Source organism: Anabas testudineus, chromosome 4 (assembly GCF_900324465.2).
Source record: "Anabas testudineus chromosome 4, fAnaTes1.2, whole genome shotgun sequence".
NCBI lineage: Eukaryota > Metazoa > Chordata > Actinopteri > Anabantiformes > Anabantidae > Anabas > Anabas testudineus.
This window is the reverse complement of record NC_046613.1, coordinates 14,651,961-14,670,089: the sequence shown is the minus strand read 5'-3', so window position 1 is coordinate 14,670,089 and position 18,129 is coordinate 14,651,961. Positions and strand designations below refer to the sequence as shown.

Sequence of the window (18,129 nt, the reverse complement as noted above, 5' to 3'; positions counted from 1 at the left end):
TTTGGCAAAAACAGACCGTGACAGACATATAATCCTGCCACATTCATATATTTCACTGTCCAAGCAGACTGAAGTAAAGCTAAGTATGTTTAGTGCAGTAATTCCTCAACATGCAGGTCAATCTGGAAGTCAATGAAATCAAGTCAAATAAATTTCAGAACAAATTTCAGAACAGCACCTTTTGACCAAAGCGCTTTACAGAGAAATAACACTTTTCTGAAAAAGCATGATATAAAATCAATAATGACTGGCATTGAATAATTTTAGATCAAATTAATTTGAATAATATTACATAGACACAGTAGAAGAAGAATTCAGCTACAGAAAATTAAATATCTTCCTAATTCCTCTTTTAAAGCTTTTTCAAATGTCTATATGTTTATACAGGAAATGTCGCTCTGATAACAATTCACATACATTGAACACATGACAATTAAACACAAGTAGAAACTACTTTTTTGTTAAAAGTCACAATAAAAAGCACTGGTTTCATCTCTATTTATAAAACGCATCCTTTCCATTAATCATCAGTACCATCTTCTCCTTTTTAGAGGTGGACAATTTAGTCATCGAGCTTAACTGGTGATAAGACAATGAAGCAACTGAAGGAAACACAAACACATGTTTCTTCTAATGTAAAATCCTAAGAACAGTGTTTTCACTTAGGTTGCTTGATTGACACCTTTTCTCAGATCTGTCAATCTACAACAATGCAGTTACATTAACAGTGTCCCAAAAAGTCAATTTACAGGCAACTCAACTGTAAACGCAATGTTCTCATGTTTTTTAAAGGAACGAGAGAGAAGGGCTACATTTATTAATGGGAAATTACGATGAGGTGGTTGGGGTGGATAGAGGGCAAGAAAGTGCAGGACTGTGCGGCCATGGACCTGAGTTTTAGTCCAGAACAGAGTGTGTGGTTCAGGCAACAAAATCACTCAAGGTTTGAGAAACATCATCGGTTAAAAGTTTAATAAACACATTGTGCCTGAAGTCAACTATTCAGCCAGACCCCAATCTTTGTCTAACCTTAACCAAGGGCTGCAAATGCCATAAGGATTTTATTTGATATGTTCAGTATCAACGCATTTAGAACTTAATGATTACATTGTCAGCATATCCTAATTATGTTAGCAGCAAACATCATCTGGTTGCCATTAGAAAGCCTTTCACCTGATTCTTTTCTACCTGGGTGTCAAAACACTTATTCCCCTTGCTCCACTTTTATATTAGTGGTACAAAAAAACATCAGTGGAAAGAGAACAGATGAAGGTTGCACAAGTTCCTTTCTTCACACTGCTACTGAAGGCAGCTTTGTTTTGTGCTTCTCTGACCAGTGGACAGCCACAGTAATATGAACAAGTCTCTCTGGAGAGCTGCGTCAGGCGAGCCGAGAGGGAGAGGGCAGCCTTTCATTTGGAGGGGCTACTCTGCCTACTCAAAACAGACACTCTCTTCGAGCTTGTAGCTCAATAAAGCACACCTCACAGGTTACAAAACATGCTCTCCCTCAGTGCGCGCACACACACACACACACACACACACACACACACACACACATACTGTATACCTGGATGTACAGGTCACATGCATGCCTGCACACACACGCGCGCGCACACATGCAGCAAGGCAAGGCAGTGCAAACAGGCTTTGTGCTACCAGGGGAAATCATGTGGTGCACAGCCCATATCAGCAGGGTGCCTCTATTTACACAGCCACATAATTAGTTCACAATGTAACTCCTGTGATGTGGACCTCACATTGCAGCAGAACAGCATCACCACACATTACACACACACACACACATAAGTGTACGCACTCCGATGCAATCGTGAACATATGAAGTCCTTTTCTCTTTAAGGTTAGAAACAGCTTGTTTTTTGCACCTTTTGAAGAAGAGGATGATTATCCTACTGCGCTTCTGTCATTTTGGACTGTGTATTTATTCAATAAGAACCTGCACTGTTTGTCATTAGAATGGCATATGGCTGTTGTTGGTGTGTAAAAATAAATACAATGATGCCGAGATTGATCTTTTTTTCCCCAACATAATAGCTTGTTGGTGACAATTTTCACAGGAGATGCCAGGCAGAGAGAGAGAGAGAGAGAGAGAAAAAAGACATATCCCATTATCACCTGACACAGCACTGCTTTTACCTAATATTTCCAAGCATTATTTGTTGGCACTGAAGCTGTTTACCTATTAGAGTGAAAACTAAAGCTCTGCTGACAGACAGAAAGGGGAGGACAAAAAAGGAAAAGTAGTGAATAGACGAGCACAAATGGGTGCAAATTTTGATGATGTGTGTGTTAGATGCATGGCTGGCCTACGTGAACTGCAGCCCCTCCCCTTCTGTCTCCTTGCCTTTCTATCTTTGTCTCCCCTTTCTACCTCATTCTCTCTCTTTGTATCCCTCCCCCCCTCGTGCGCTCTCTCTTTCTCTTCTCCTTTCCAAAGTACAGGATAATGACACAGTTTTCCTGGGCTGTGAGAGCGAGCCGAGAAATGGTAACCATAGCAACAGCTCCTGTCCTGCTCAGCCGGCCCACTGTTGCCGGAGCCTGAGTGCGCTGCATTGTGCTAGCCACGCTAGCAAAATCAGTGTGTTGGGTAGCGGTGGGTGGGGAATAGGCAGATGTCACTATTTCCCTTCTTCTGTTCTCATCTGATCAATGTCAGTGCAGGTTCGGTCTCAGTAAAGGCTGCAGTAATTGCATTAATATCATGTACACAACAGCTTTTAATGCAGCACTTCAGGGACCTCACAAGGTAATTACTGGATCTCTGCTATGACTAATGTTGACTAGGCTGGACACTGTAACAATATCCCCCCCAATACTTCAGGAGGGGAATTGTAAAGTGATGTTGGGGTATAGTGAGTGCTACTGGGTTCCTTCCGCCTCACAGTGTTTGATTGTGGGCTTGTTTAACATCTCCCTGTGTCACTGCAAAAAGCAGGGGCCTCCATTGTTTTGACTGTGTGGGTTGTAACTTGCCATTTTAATTAACTCCCCAACCAGGAACTGCCTGCAACACCATTACTCTGCGTATTAACATGAAGGGAATAGAAGGGGAAAGAGACAGACACAGAGAGAAGGCAAGTACAGAAGAAAGACAGATATGGGGGAGAACAATGGAGAATCAAAAGAAGACAGGGCTGGGGAAAAAAGACAGTGATTGAAAAGGGTGCGAGAGTGAAGCTGCAGCAACAGCAGACAGGAGAGAGAAGAATGGGAGGGGAGATTCTCACTAAGCTCTACCTCTTTGGGGTTTGAATTTAATTGCCATGTACATCAGCAGCGAGCTACAATGAAGTACCAGAATCCCAGACAATATATCATAGAGAAACCAACAATGTCAAGATGCGCAAATGCTGGGAAGACAAGCAGTGCTCCAAAGGGAGAGGAGCAGAGGAGATAAGTGGAGATGAAAGCGATACGCTTCAATTACTGTTTTGCAACAAGAAGTGAAATGAAAAACCCAAACCCTCCCCAGCACTAGCCAGAGTCAAATGAAAATAACAATCTTCTTTTCTTTCTCTTCTCCCTTCTGATTCTGGACCGGAGCCATCGTCTTTAAATAGTGTGCTGGGAGTAAGAGTGCCACTCTCTCGTACTTCTCCCCTCTCCCTTATCCCTCCCAAATCTCCATCGACAGCAGTTTTGTCACCCACATATCATATGCACAACAAATGCTAAGGCCCTGAACCTTAGTCGCGGTGGACAGATTATGAATCATACTGAAAAATGGAACAGTGTCACTCAGTGCTGGGTTTGTGTTGAGTACCATCTCGAATGCACTGCACAGTAATTGACTAGAACATCATTGGTCATTAAGTGACGGCTTGAGCTCCTTTTCATTTACTCCTTTAGCCCATTGTAAGGTTGGTGAAAACAGGTGATCCATTCAGAAATCCACAATCCGGTGCTTTTTCACCCTAAGCTTCACACATGTTCCTAAAAACACATGTAAACCTGCACAAGGCAAAAAGAACAGAATAAAATCTTCCATGTTTTTGTATTGGATTAAGTCTCCAATCCAATTCATTTGTCATTTAATGGATGATTCCACCGCTGAGTTGGTCATATCCTCCAAGCAGGCTGTCACGAGCGCTGCACCGACAGCAGCCAGCCAGGCAGCATCCCAATCCCCTCGAGGACACAGCTACAGAGATGGGCTCTTCTAAGCAGGAAGGTGGGGGCAGTGTCCTTGACCATCAATCAGTGGCCTATGGTCCTCCCCCCACAGCTCCCCCAAGAAAACCCACATGAGACACTCCTGAGCCAGAACTGATCCTGTTCACACCATGCTGTAAATCGGGCTAAATCCCTCTACATGCAAGGTTCACAGCAGCCACAGAGGATGTGTTTAACACACTTCAGAAAATACTTAAAGCAGGTTTTGGGGGAACCTCGTTGGTGTTCTGTAAAGACTGTAAATGGAATATGACGCTCATGACATTTGATGAGGGAATAGCACGCCTTCAAAGAATGTGCCACGCTTCATCGTGCCTGCGCACCAAGACAGTGCAAGCACTTTATGGAAGGCGATCAAGACATTTTCCATGCTTTAGCTCACTTCAGGCCAGTGACAGTGAAATACATTTGTCCCCCTACACCATTCATTTTGTACCCTCTTGCCTGTAGCAGCCTGCCATATTGAGTTGGTGCACAATTGACTCGCCGACCCATCAGCTCATCCATCCATTTCTCTCTCTATTCCTCCTATTCTTGAGCAAGCAAAATGTTCTTCATGACCTGATATGATGTTTAAAACTCATCACCTTCATCTACCACTATGATCATCACACACTGTTACTCCACAGAGCCCGCATTCACATGGACCTCCAAGCTCATTAGCCCCACCAATCATTTGCATTAGTGCTCGTAATGAAAAGCCTCCATTAATAAGATGGCCTTCAGAGATCATTTACACTCCTCCGCCTCCCAGGCCTGCCATATTCTCGCCCCTTTTCTATCACACTCCCTCCCTCTCTTCACATCCTGTTACCTGCCGGTTATCAACACCCAGCAGAATGCTTTTTGGGGCTGGAGCCCAGGCTCTAATAGCTCCTCTCAGCATCAGTACAGGACTAGAGTGAATGAGTGAGAGAGACGGGTCACCTGATAGCTTACAGAGTGAGCTGAGGGCTCTCGATTGCAGGCAGGCTTTGGCCTTCAGCTTGACTTAATCAGTGCCTCTGTGGGGTATCTGGACACATAAGAGAGTCCTCGGCACAGTGTGATCTGGAGGAAGGAATCCCGACAGAGAAGATATTTCTGTCGTTCCCTACACAGATACAGATCCGTTTCATTATTGATCGACCGCTCTCTTATAGTCTCCCTTTCCTCCTCCTCCTTGAACAGAAAGTACAGTTTATGTCTTTTATTTGCCTTTTATTTGAATTGAATAGTCAAGTGATGAGTCTGGCATTTGGAGGAATGCAAAATTCAGAGTGACCTACACGTATGTTTATTGCACCTATCAATTCAAGGACATGCTTTATGCAGGAAATCAATGAGCTTGCAAATGATGTACTTTATATGCAAGCCTGATGGATAAATCTCCATTTTAAAATGTTTTATGAATTTTCCCTTGCAGGTTTTTTTTTTTTCGAAATCTAGAGACTAAATCCACATCAGCATGTTCTGGGAATAAACAAAAATGCAATACAGTGTGGACTGATACTTCAAGCGAGCATTTTTAATCACAGTATTTCCAAAAGCATAATTACTCCATGACTTTGGCTGCTCTCACTAAATCTGTTTAATGTTAGAGGCTTAATAAAATGCACAGGGACACAAACAAATAGTGTCAGCATGCAGGAAGTTCGTGCAGCCCTATTTTTCCTTTCACTCCCTCTCTCTTCCTCTGACTGTCTCTATAATAATCTCCCTCTTATAGTTGGGTCTCTTGCTCCCATACTCTCTAATAATTCCCCATGCCCCTCCTCTTTCCCTCACTTTTTAATGCTTATCAAGGTTTTATTTCTGTGCGAGGCAGGCTGCAGGACCAAGGATTTTGCTGATTCAGCCACTACTTAGCTCCCGCACCCCTGTGATGACAGCGACAATCTGGCCAGTTATGAGGAATGTCTTACGACAAACCGACGCTACTCGCATCCCCATGAGCTGCTCCATCAATACACACTGATAACATCTGAACTCCTACCAGGAGGCAACCCCCTCTTCTTGCCCTCTCCATTCTGCCCATCTCCTTCGCCTGTAGCCTCCTAAAATAGCAATTCCCCGCTGTTATGTATGTGGGATTATGATAAGACAGCTCTCTTTTATCAATTTCCATTATGGTGCTGATAACACAGCAGGACTGAATGTAGAGGGTTAAGTGCATTTTCTTCTTGATGGATATGAGATAACTTTATCACTGCAGACTGCCTGGTTATCACAGTTCACCTGGGGCTAGTCGAACCTGACTGGAATTTGCTCACGCTGAGCATCTCTGCACAAACACAAGCTGCAGTCAGAATTTGCTCAAATGGCCATACTGTATGCGGAGCAATCCATATTTTTTGTTCATATTTACCTACCCTGAGCTGTTAATTGATTTCTCTCAGATCAATTTGGTGGTTTACAGAAATTGTTGGACCAAAAAGGGCCAAATCAATTGGCAAGTGATTAGGATGTGCAGTGGATTATTTCTAGCTGAGGCAAGCTGAGGCTTCAAGCACAAGGAGGAGAGGTGTATACAATGGAGGCGCACGCCATATGTTTATGTTAATTATTGCTCCAAGTCTGCTTTAGATAGTGTACACCCATAGGCTGTGTGTGTGCCACACATGAAATATTCCTTTATTGCTAAGATAGGACCTGAGGCAGGGAATGCACTCCAGTCTCTACTCCCCACCTTGTTGCTGACTGCCTGCGGGAGGTTCAGATAAAAGCTATAGAGTCCTGAAGGGAGCACCACTGATTCAGAGGTGCACTTTATATAGCAGTTTGAGACAGTAAAGGCACATAATACCAAACACAGTCTGGTCTCAGTGTGTGTGAAACCTTCCTTTCAGATTCACACACTGAGGGACCTGTTAAGTGGTTTTAACAGTTTAACAAGAACTGGATATAAACATTCACAACTTTCCTGCATCTCCTGCGACAACGTCTGCTGCAGCTTCATGGACAATGAAACAAAACATGTGCTAATGCTACTTACATGACCCTCTTGATACATGCAGCTTTGGGAGATTGTGATCTGGAGTGAGAATGGATCCCTTTTATACAGAAACTAAAACACGAATTGCGGTGGTGTTAATTAATTCTTAATAGGCTCCGTCTGTCGTCCTGGAGATGGGCTTCACTAAAAAGGCTAGAAAGTAAGTCACTAATGTCATATGCAGTTAATCTGAGGAGTGTATTTAAAAGGGGGAAATTAGAAGTGAATTTGACATGTGTCACATTGATGCTCTTCTTCTGAAATCTTTGCAGGTTCACTGCAGACTGAAAGAACAAACTAGCTCTGACTTAGTTTACAGTGTGCAGGCCATCTTTGTACACTTCTACAAACAACCAACAACAATAAAACATAAGAGTGTGTGCTTAAGGAGTGGCTGAAGAACGCATGCTGGAAAAATATTCCATGCTATCCTCAGAAAATAATGCTTCAAAGAACTAGTTCAGTTCTATGACGCAAGTAAAGCTAGAAAAAAGACATAGTTTTGTTTAAGATTATAATGTGCTTTGAATGTAAAATATAATTCCACAATCTTGATTTAAACCAAATTTAAGAAGCTCAACCAGACACTGACTTTTTAACAGGTTTAATCTGTAACAGTTTAAAATGTATTTAAATATTAACTAGTAACTGTAAATGTCATAGTAGAGCATTTAATAGCATAACATGGGAACGGTCCACAAAATACATGTACTGCAAAATTGCTTTTCACTTTCCACCGCTGTACTAAGGGAACATCTTTCTAAGCATAGTTAAGCTCAGCTGCACAGGTCTGGCTGCTTTTTAAAATGCTTCACAAAATCAAAACCGTTTGAGAGTAAACAAGTCAAGGTGGTTTGATGCACTGTAAAAAAGCTGCCAAATAAAAACAATGGGTGCATATAAAAGTTAAGTGTGATACACATCCAATTTCAGCGCGTTCCAGGCTTTATACTATGATATTTAGAAGTGCTGAGTTGTTTTCTCTCTGTACAATGACAATAACTGTGGAACACTCCTGGGTGTTTAGGTTGCATGAATAAAAGAAGGACAATATCACCTCATACTGAAAAAAAGCTCTTAACTCTTATCTGCTCTTCCACACACACACACACACACACACACACACACACACACACACACACACACACACACACACACACACACACACACACACACACACACACACACACACACACACACATCCTTACTCTAAATCCACTTTAGCCTTTCCTCTGTAGGCTTATCCTCTCTGCCACAGTGACACTATCAATGTGCAACTTTCATGGTTGCATAAATACCAGAGCCGATGATGGTGACACATGCTGTTTCCCTTTGATGTGAAACTGTGTTTGGTGACTGCTGCTCCCAAGTCTGTGAGTACCACTCTTTGCACCTTTATGTTCTTGTTTTTCACATGAGGTCAAACATTATTGACTGGCATCTCTGAGGGGAATGAGCCTGCGTTTACCGACAAATTGGACCAGTGGATTGACCCCTGGTTCAACTCATCTGGGTACCAGGGGCAGCAAATATCAATACAACTGGTAAAACGCACGCGCATCCCACTGTAGATGAAAACAACAGATGGATTCACATTTACATATAATACTCATCAACAAGTTGACTCACTGCTCTCGTGACGGTGAATGTGAGCATGGAAAATGTCAGTTCAATTACACTGCATTCATTCTATTAAAGGCAATTATGGCAGAATGTAAAGGGTCACAATGTAGCCGTAATAAGGGGCTAATGCCATCTGTCTAAAAAATAATGATAAAAGTTCCCCCGGCAGTTTCAAAAATGCAGTTCTAGTGGTTAATAAGACCTAAAATCTAATTATTGAGCTCTATCAATATTAATTTGCCTTGTAAAATGTATGAAGAAAAGATGGAACTGAGATGAATTGAACCAGCCTCTCTTATCAGTTGCTGTAAAACTACTGTTTCCAGGTTAGGGTGTTGTCCTATCCATGCAACACACATACAATAGTAAAATATACAGTATTTCTTTTCTCAGGGGCAGACTGGGACTGAAAAGCAGCCCTGTACTTTTTGTCGAGTGCAGAACCACAAAAACAAGTGCACATAAACAGCCTGTAGCAGGGTTGTCATGGTGTGATAACAATGGTAATGCTAAGATAACAGTTCAAAACAACTGTAGAGTGACCTCACCAGACACAACATATCTGGGATTTTAATTAAATTTAATCTTACTTAGAGTAATATTTGCTACCTATTAGAAATATAATGATGTTTTCACTTAAAGTACTTTAATAAAATATAATAAAGATGGTCTTAAACAGGTGACTAGAACAGTGCTGGGGAAGTAAACAATACAATACAATGTCACTTATGCAATGATTGAATTTAAATATCTGAATTACATGTAGCCTGTCACTGACCTCATTACACATTAATTACATGGAAACATTAAATTAAGTTTAAGCTGCTGCACCTGTCAAGCAAAGGCACATGTTCATGAAGTTATTCTTTAAACCACAAACATAACTTTTAAATTACTCCCAGAATTAGCAATAATTAGCTATGAATACAAATTAAAAGCTGAATGTTTTGTTATAACCTCCTGATCTTTGCTACTAATATGGAGTATTTTCAGTTGCAGTTAAGCGAAATCCTTTGACAGTCTGGATTTCAGAAATCCATCACTCACACTGTTGCACACAGATACATTCACATCTGCACAGTAAAGCCTGTCTATGGTAAAGCAGAGTGACACTGAAACAACAGAAATGAGGTGGACAAAATACAGCAGAATATAGTAAAGAAAGGATTTACTAAAAAAACTTCAGGTTCATCTTTGAGCATTTCTAATGTAGATGATTGAGAATGATAAACCAACAGACTATATTTTCTGTGATTTAGCAGTCTCCTGTCTACTCTCGTTTAGACTAAATGAAGGTTTGGTCTGATTAGTAGCAAAAGAAAATAGACGCCACTCATTTCAAAACTCATATTAATCAACCAGACATCAACAAACAAATTAAATGTCACAGTAGTGGCAGGTGTGAAACGTGCATGAACAACTGCGCAAGCAGGGAATAACCCTCTGATTTGGTTCTGCGTTAGGACTGCCTACTGTTCTAGTGAAAGGCACATGGGCCTCTTTCCAGTTACTTTCTGCTATTTCTGCTTTATTATGTTGGGATGTAGATCTGTGGCTGGGGGCCCACTGGGAACCACCCACCACCTCTAATGCCTCCCCCATGTTAGATGGTAATAGAAATAACAAATGTAAAGCTAAAGGTCTAATTCGCTCGCCTCCTTACAAAAATGCTCAGACAAAAGTGCCAGGGATTCTCCAGTGCTAATTAATGGTGTCAATGGTGACAGGGCTTTGGTTTGCGAGGAGCTTAGCCCATTGATTGTTTCAAACAAGTTAGAGTAATTCAGCAGGAAGAGGGGCTTGGATAAAAAAAGAGCAGTTTATCACTTTAGAGGCCAATGCAGCCTTGGTGTATTGAATCCAAAGATCATTTTGCCAAAGGCATCTATCAGGGCATTCATTGACCTTTCTTCATTATAAGTGGATGTAAAAAGGGTGGATCCTTGTCAAAAATGAAATAACCTATCAGATGCAAGGCCAGAGGAACACTAAAGGGTTAATGGTTTCTGTGTCGGACCTTCAAGGCTTTACCCTTTAGCACTTGCATTTCAGTTTCTCTGCTGCACGAGAACTGAGGGGGAGAGATAGCGGTGAGCTGTGCAGGAGCTGTGCATGTGTGTGCAGGGGGGGTTTGGTTTTCTGTGTGTATGTGTGTGTGTGTGTGTGTGTGTGCATGAAATAGAGTATCATTAACTGTCAGCCATAACCCCCAGCCATCTACTACTAATGCACCCATCCATACACACACCACCACTAAATGGGAACATACTCAGGACGTAAGTGTCTATACAGTGTGTGTTCATATATATACATACATATGTGTGTTTTTGTTGTGTGTGTGCAAGTCTGCCCTCTTTATTGGCCTCTGGGGGAGTGTATCACACAGTGACACAACTCCAACTTGCACTGGGAGCCTTTGGTATTAGCAGAGGTCTGGCCACTCTTTAGTGATGCAGAGGACACCAAACAGTTCCAAAATCGAGCTGATAAAACTAACCTTATTTAACAGCCAGACATCCAAGCCATTTCCCCAAAGAGAATGCCATTTCTGAATGTCATGACCTTTTCTAACAACGTTAAAAACCTCCAAGGTCTTCAAGGTGTGGTTTGTCAATAAAAAGATTCTGAAGACTCGGGAGGATTGGTAAACAGGGAAAAAGGGGGATGCATATGTTTAGTTTTTAATGGATGGTTTAATACTGTCATCTGCTGTTGGGCTGATTGAGAGGTTTTTTATTTTCCTGAGCTTTGTGACAGTGATTGAAGTGGTGTGTGTGTGTCCACAGAGTTTTAATAGCATGAATAAAAGAAAAATGAAAAGAATGAAAATGTTTCAGGGGTAACTTTGAGTGTGATTTAGTGTGTGTGTGTGTGTGTGCATTAACAACAGCGTGTATCATTTAGTGGATGATGGGCAACATGGACTGACGTAAGGGTAGGGGGAAATTGTCATGAAGAGCAGCCTTCTCTGTCCAGGCCTCTCAGAAATAATTGTGTGCCAGAGTAAAACAACACTGTGCAGCAGCACTGACACAGTGAGCGCAGAGTTTATCCTGAGAGGGTGGATGAGCGACACTGAAGACATCAAACCTGACAAAAGAAGTACAGAAGCAATTAAAGGAAAGATGAGGGGAAAGCGTCTGGTATGTGGTTTTCAAAGACGGTGGACAAAAATCTTTGCTACATAAGGACATTATGTATAGATCCACATAATCAATGTTTTTGAAGGTGAACTGAGTTCCAGGAAGTCAACGGGATTTGTTCAAAAATCTCCCTCTGTGGACAAAGATAGGAAAGTGTGGAAAACGCTGCTTAAGAAGAGCACTGGAGAGCCCTCCCTATCACACTTCCCTCAGCATGACCTTGCATACAAAGTGGAGACCAAATGTGTTTAGACTTGTGTTGTTTGTCTCTGGGCTGTTGTAATTACGAGAAGCTTGAATTCTGTTTCAACCAAAGATGGATTAAATGCAAATCAGCGGCTAATACAGTCACATAATTGGTGACTGATAGACAGGCATTTTCATGCAAATGATTTAAATAAGACTTAGAGCTCAATTTATGGAAGACAGCAGCTGAGTCTCTAACACACCTACTATGCCTACAAGTCTTTATTTATTAAAAAAACACTCTTTTTGTTCTTTGACTTGTGGCATAACAACATCTTCTGCTAGTGACTATTAAAAGATATTCCTACACCACAACAGGCAAGGAACCATCAGAAGGTGCTGTAGCTGTGAAAGATACTGATATTATATACACTGCTACTTAGTGTATCTTAATGGTACTGCTCATGTTCAAGATGTATATTATTTGTCTTCTTCTACAATAACATATTTTGGGACACAGACATTTATAAAGACTTACTGTATATCTACTACTACATATGCAATGTTGGCAAAATTGCACACAAGAAGAGCAACTTTGCAGCATGACAAAATGAAAACAGATTTCTGAAGTTTTAGGCTGTACTCTGCATGAAATTAAACAGAAAGTAGTTATTAACTGTACATTTGAATATAGTTTAGCACTTATAATACAAATGTAAAACAGCACAAAACATATTCCGCTTACCAAGTGTCACTAATCTGGGTGCACAATTAAGGATGAACTATAGTGTTTTAACAACTGACTTAAACAATAAAGCATCAGCTTAAATGCATCCCATTATCATTATGACTGTATGTTTGATTTATGCAAGTGAAACAAATCCTAGAATAAGAAAATTCTATGCAAATTTGGTAGGTATGGGTTTAGAAGAGGTTGCTTTGGAAGCAGTGGGCATAGTATCTTTTACTCCTCAGGCCTCTTCAGCTGCAAACTAATTACTGTGTAATTCTCAAAATTTATCATGGAGTGACACATAGGCACCCTGTCCCTCTAAGATTCAAATACATGTGGAGAAGACATGTCATGGGTGGGCAGAATTCCTGAGGTTTAAGTATTATCAGGATAGTTGGCAACAAAGACTACCCGGCGCCCCCCACCTCCACCACCCTTACCCCCTATTGGCACATCACATGAAAGACCACTAATCTGCTGGCAGCCAGCTGTCATATATGAATATACAGTATATAAAACCCCACAAGAAGCTGCTCAGACTTGACACTTTTAGTCACTAGTGAAGCTTGCTGAGAATAGTTAGAAATACACGTTGTGTAGTAGCGGGAGACATCTTGACAAAAACTATGACCCATAATATTCACACATTGTTCAAGAAGAAAACAAGACTAACAGACATTTTTGTTATTAAATTAACTTTTTGCAATAGTCTCAAAAACAAATCAAGAAAGTTTTGTTATTCTAATGAAATGTGATGCAGGCAACTTACAACACATTGTAAGATCTAATTAGTAAAGTGGTAGCCCCTGCTGCTAATTTGCAATCCCACTGAAACGTACATTAAACAGGAAGAAAACATATACAGTAGGACTTTAATGGCCAAAAGGGTAGAACTAAGCTTATTTTAGGACTGATGATTGATGTGTCAAGATTCTCATTCATCCAGGTGAAGTTATCTAGAAGTTGAGTCACGGCAAATGGATTTAATTCATTTTAGGTCAAAATGTTTCACTACTCATCCAAGTAGCTTCTTCAGTCATCTACTCAGATGAGTAGTAAAACATTTTTGACCTAACAAGAAGTAAGGTTCAGCTGGTGATGTTTTTGTTTGAACCCTATCAGCAGAAATGAGTACAAGACTAAAGTCAGCACTGAGCTACCACAATCAAAGAACACCAGTGCATTATTGTTGTTGAACGTTGCTGCTACTCATATCAAGCAATACTTGAAGTGTCTCGATACTTTTTCCATGTCTGATACTGATCCCAACAACACAACGTTGAGTATCTGCCGTTAATTATACATATCCAATACGATCTTTTCCTTTCTAAGGATGCAGTGTGCTTACCTAGCCATCTAAAACGCATACTGTACATAGGCTTTATATCAGTTTGGTAGCCGGACATCCCTCTTACTGACATCACATGGAAACACTAAAGGCCAGGATGAGATAAATATTGAGCACAAACGCATGGTGGAATAGACCAGCGACAGCTAATCTCAACCCTGCCTTTGCATACTGTTCACTTAAACCATGTCAGGAGCATTTTTTCAAAGGCTGCTCCATTGTGAACAAGACCACAGAAGATCACTTTTAGCAGCGAAAGGAACTAATTTTCCTCACAGATAACAGGAGGAGTGTAGAGGGTAAGCTGAATCAACTATAGCTAAGTTTGAAAATGACGACTATGTTCACTAACAAGAGTGACTCAATTATTTCACTGTAGAGTGACTTAGGCACTGTGTGTTATTACAGTGTGTTCTGTTAAGCTCAAACAAGCACAACCTCATGTAGCCACAGTAAGCACACATGAAAGATGGCGACAGCTGTGACCTCAGAATTATTTGTTGACTAAAACAACACTAAAACGAACAATAACTATGCAACTAAAATGAGAATATTTATATAAGAACTAAGTTAAAATTCAAACACCCCCGAATGTGGCAGAGCTATGCACCTTGAGCCTGGAGGACTGTGGATATGCATAGTCCAGATGACGCCCTGATACCTTCTCAGCTCCTTATCCCTCATGAGTTGGATACAAAACCAGAGAGTGATGCAGGAAAGAAGCCCTTAACAACTGAGGTGTGCATTTACTGTATTTCCAAGGGCAATGACAACATGTCCAAAGCTTTCGCTCCATTACTACTAAAAGTGTTCGGTCTTTTACCTCAAAATTATACCCATTTAACTCTGAAGAGTGCTCTCACCAGAGATGAGAGAGAGGGAAGACCTGAAGCACTGCATAGTGTGAACCCACCGCAATTTACAAATTGGCCAAAAAGCCATCTTTTCTGATTTACCACGGCCTCTACTGTAAGTGTGTGGCTTTCTTCAATCATCCTCCTTAATGCACTAACCATTAGAGTCTGTCCAGAAAGAGAATATACCCTGGTGTCTCAATTATAGACCAAGACTGAATCTGTACAGCAGTCTTACGTGGCCATAAAAGGAAATGACTATCCATTTTCTGCTCCATCGTTCACACTGCAACTGCAGAGTCCTGTCTGCTGTTGGGAGCACCAAAACCCATCTTTCCAGCTGAATTGTCATATTAATCACACTGACTGCCGTGGTGAGACTGCCAATTAAAGCTGCGAAAAGATTTGAATTGACAAAAAAACATTTCCTCATCTTATCAAGTGAATTCCCTTCTCTTCTTTTTGCAGAAGTTTCAATTTGAGAGTAGGAATTCAGGTTCTGAAAAACAGTTGTAAAAACAACATCAAAAATGGGGAAAGATGTCACAGACCTGAAAGCGCTACAATGCATAATGTGCTTTGATCTTCTGGGTATAGCAGCAGATGTGTGAGATTTGGTGATCTGCAAACTCTGAAAAGTTATGCGAGGAAAAAAATATAATAAAAAAAAATAAATGACAGCGACAAGGATAAAAGCGTTGCCTGCAACAAGAGCTCAAATAAGAGGTGGGAATAAACACATAAAAGACAGAGGATTCTTTGGCACAATTTAAAAACTGAGAGGGCTCTGACAGGTCTCAGTTTTAATACACACTACCAATATTATCCTCTCAAATACTGAGAAATATCCATGAAAGATGAACAGAGAAAAAAGTGAAGTCTGTGAAATAGTTTTCTTGTTCTTTTGAAGACAGTTATTACGGTTTCTGTGTGCACTGCTGTGTTTCTTCCGTGTGCGTGGGACTGACAGTGCCTACCAGGTTTGCTTTTAATGGCCAACACTCCTGAGGAGATGTGAAGTGGGAGAGATAATCAGAGGTAGAGAGGAGAGCAGTGCATGTGGGAACGGGAGGCCGGGAAAGAGAGAGGCATAGACAGAGAGTCGGTGAGCGAGGTGCAGGGTAAGTACAATAATCTGATGACAGGGGGAAGGGCAGCGTGGTCATTTACATTAGAGACTGACAAACAGGTGAAACGCAGCCCTGAAAATTAGTCTTTGCAGGGGGCAGAGAGGAATGGTGAAGGCTAAGGCCCATGAAATATGGATAATAATCTGTTTATGTAGTTAAGATTGAAAGGGAAGAGTGGTAAGTGGGCCTTTGTGGGAGAACAAAATGCCTTCTGAATGCTCTATGAGAGGCTGGAGTCAGAGATACATGTCAGGATGCACTATATTACAGCTACAGCAGAAGACTTGGAAAGAATATTATCCTAATATACAATGTAAGTAAGTATACATGCAATGATTTCGATGCTTAAACTTATACTGTATACAATATTGGATGATTGGACAAAACCCCGAGATCCATTCAATGACAACATTTTTAGCGTCCATTACATTTTCATGTGTGCAGGTTCAGCCTTCATTCAGTTTATTTGTAGTTCATGTGTAGTGATTAGCCTTTGGTTACCCCTACTGATCAGCTGTAGTACTAAAACTCCCACCTTTGATCACAAAGAATAGGTACTGTAGGCGATTTGATTGTAGATTCATTTTAGACCATCACAGCCTAGAAGGTATCAGATGTAAAATATTTTATGTTAGGTTATTTTACTATTGTTTGCTGATATTATATTTGTAAGTGCTAATAGCAAGCTGTTTGTTGGCTAATCAGTTATAAATATAATTTTTAATTCTTAAGTGTTTTATAATTAATTAACTGAAGAAAACAGGGAGAACGAAACATCACTTTTTTTTTTGAGCATCCTTCCTGGAACAGTAAAACACAAAATCAATTTTATTGTGAGTATCTCCCGCATTTAACTAATCAGAATTAGCATTTTGAATGGATTTTAGGGCACTGTAATAAAAAGCCCAGGCTGTCACAGCAAAGGAGAACCTAATCTGTACTGACTAATGTAACACAAACAGAGTACCAATCAGCCAAATAGCAAAAAATAACACTTCCCTTGATTAACACCCATTTAAAGGAATTACAGAGAGAAAACAGAAGATCATACAGCAATCATATTGTATGCTATTATAGAATCAAAGTAGTGTTTTTCATTTGTTGAAAACATATGCTATTACGCTATGGTAATACAAATGTTGTCAGAAGGCATGGGAACTGTTTCTCAATTAAATGAACTCTGGAAACACTGGTACACTTTGATATTTCAAAGGACCACGCTGTAAAGCTCCAGAGCGCTATGAAATGACATAATCAGTGGTATTTCTAAATGAAGGTTGTATTCACTATAATGTGCATTACGAGGAGGTTTGTACATGCAATTACTGGAGGCTTTTCTTTTCCTATTTAGTCCCCATTAGATATACAATATGCATTTGAGCAAAGGAGGAAATGCACGCTTAATTTCCAGAGCAGAGCTTGTGCGCCTCTGAACAGGTTTTCGACTGGGGAAACTCACAGGTTCACAGTTTCACAGGATAAAACCTATCGTGTATTTACATTGTCCTGGGATCTAGGGGTCAAGTATGATAGATGACATGCCATCTGCTTATCAAGCTCTTCCAGGGATGATTGGGCGAGGTAGCACTAGGTAAAAATGAAGGTCAGCATATCACCTCAAAACAAGCCGTACGAGACACAAGTCGGGGTGGCAGTGCGGTGGTGGGAGGAGGGCGCAAGGGTGGAGGGTGGGGGGGTTGCATGGCTCTTGATCTTGCCACCATATAAGTGATAAGGCCAGTAGAAAATGCGGTGCCAAAAAGGATTATCTGTGGGTAGCACAGTGTGTCTGACACCAGGCATGCTGGGTAAAAGTGAGGCAAGGCTGTTTACTGTAGAGGCTCCTTGAGTAGTTTAACACTGTAGCTTCAACAAGTCCTGTCCTCTAGGATTTACACAGCCAGACAAGACTGCAATGTACATCTACCAGTATTTTCCATC

The 18,129-nt window shown here is 40.9% G+C and overlaps 1 protein-coding gene across 1 annotated transcript in view; it reads right to left on the bottom strand.

Moving 5' to 3' along the window:
- Nucleotides 1-18,129, bottom strand: part of negr1 (neuronal growth regulator 1) — a 118,599-nt gene that overhangs the window by 1,015 nt on the left and 99,455 nt on the right. The gene's annotated exons all lie outside the window — the stretch shown is intronic.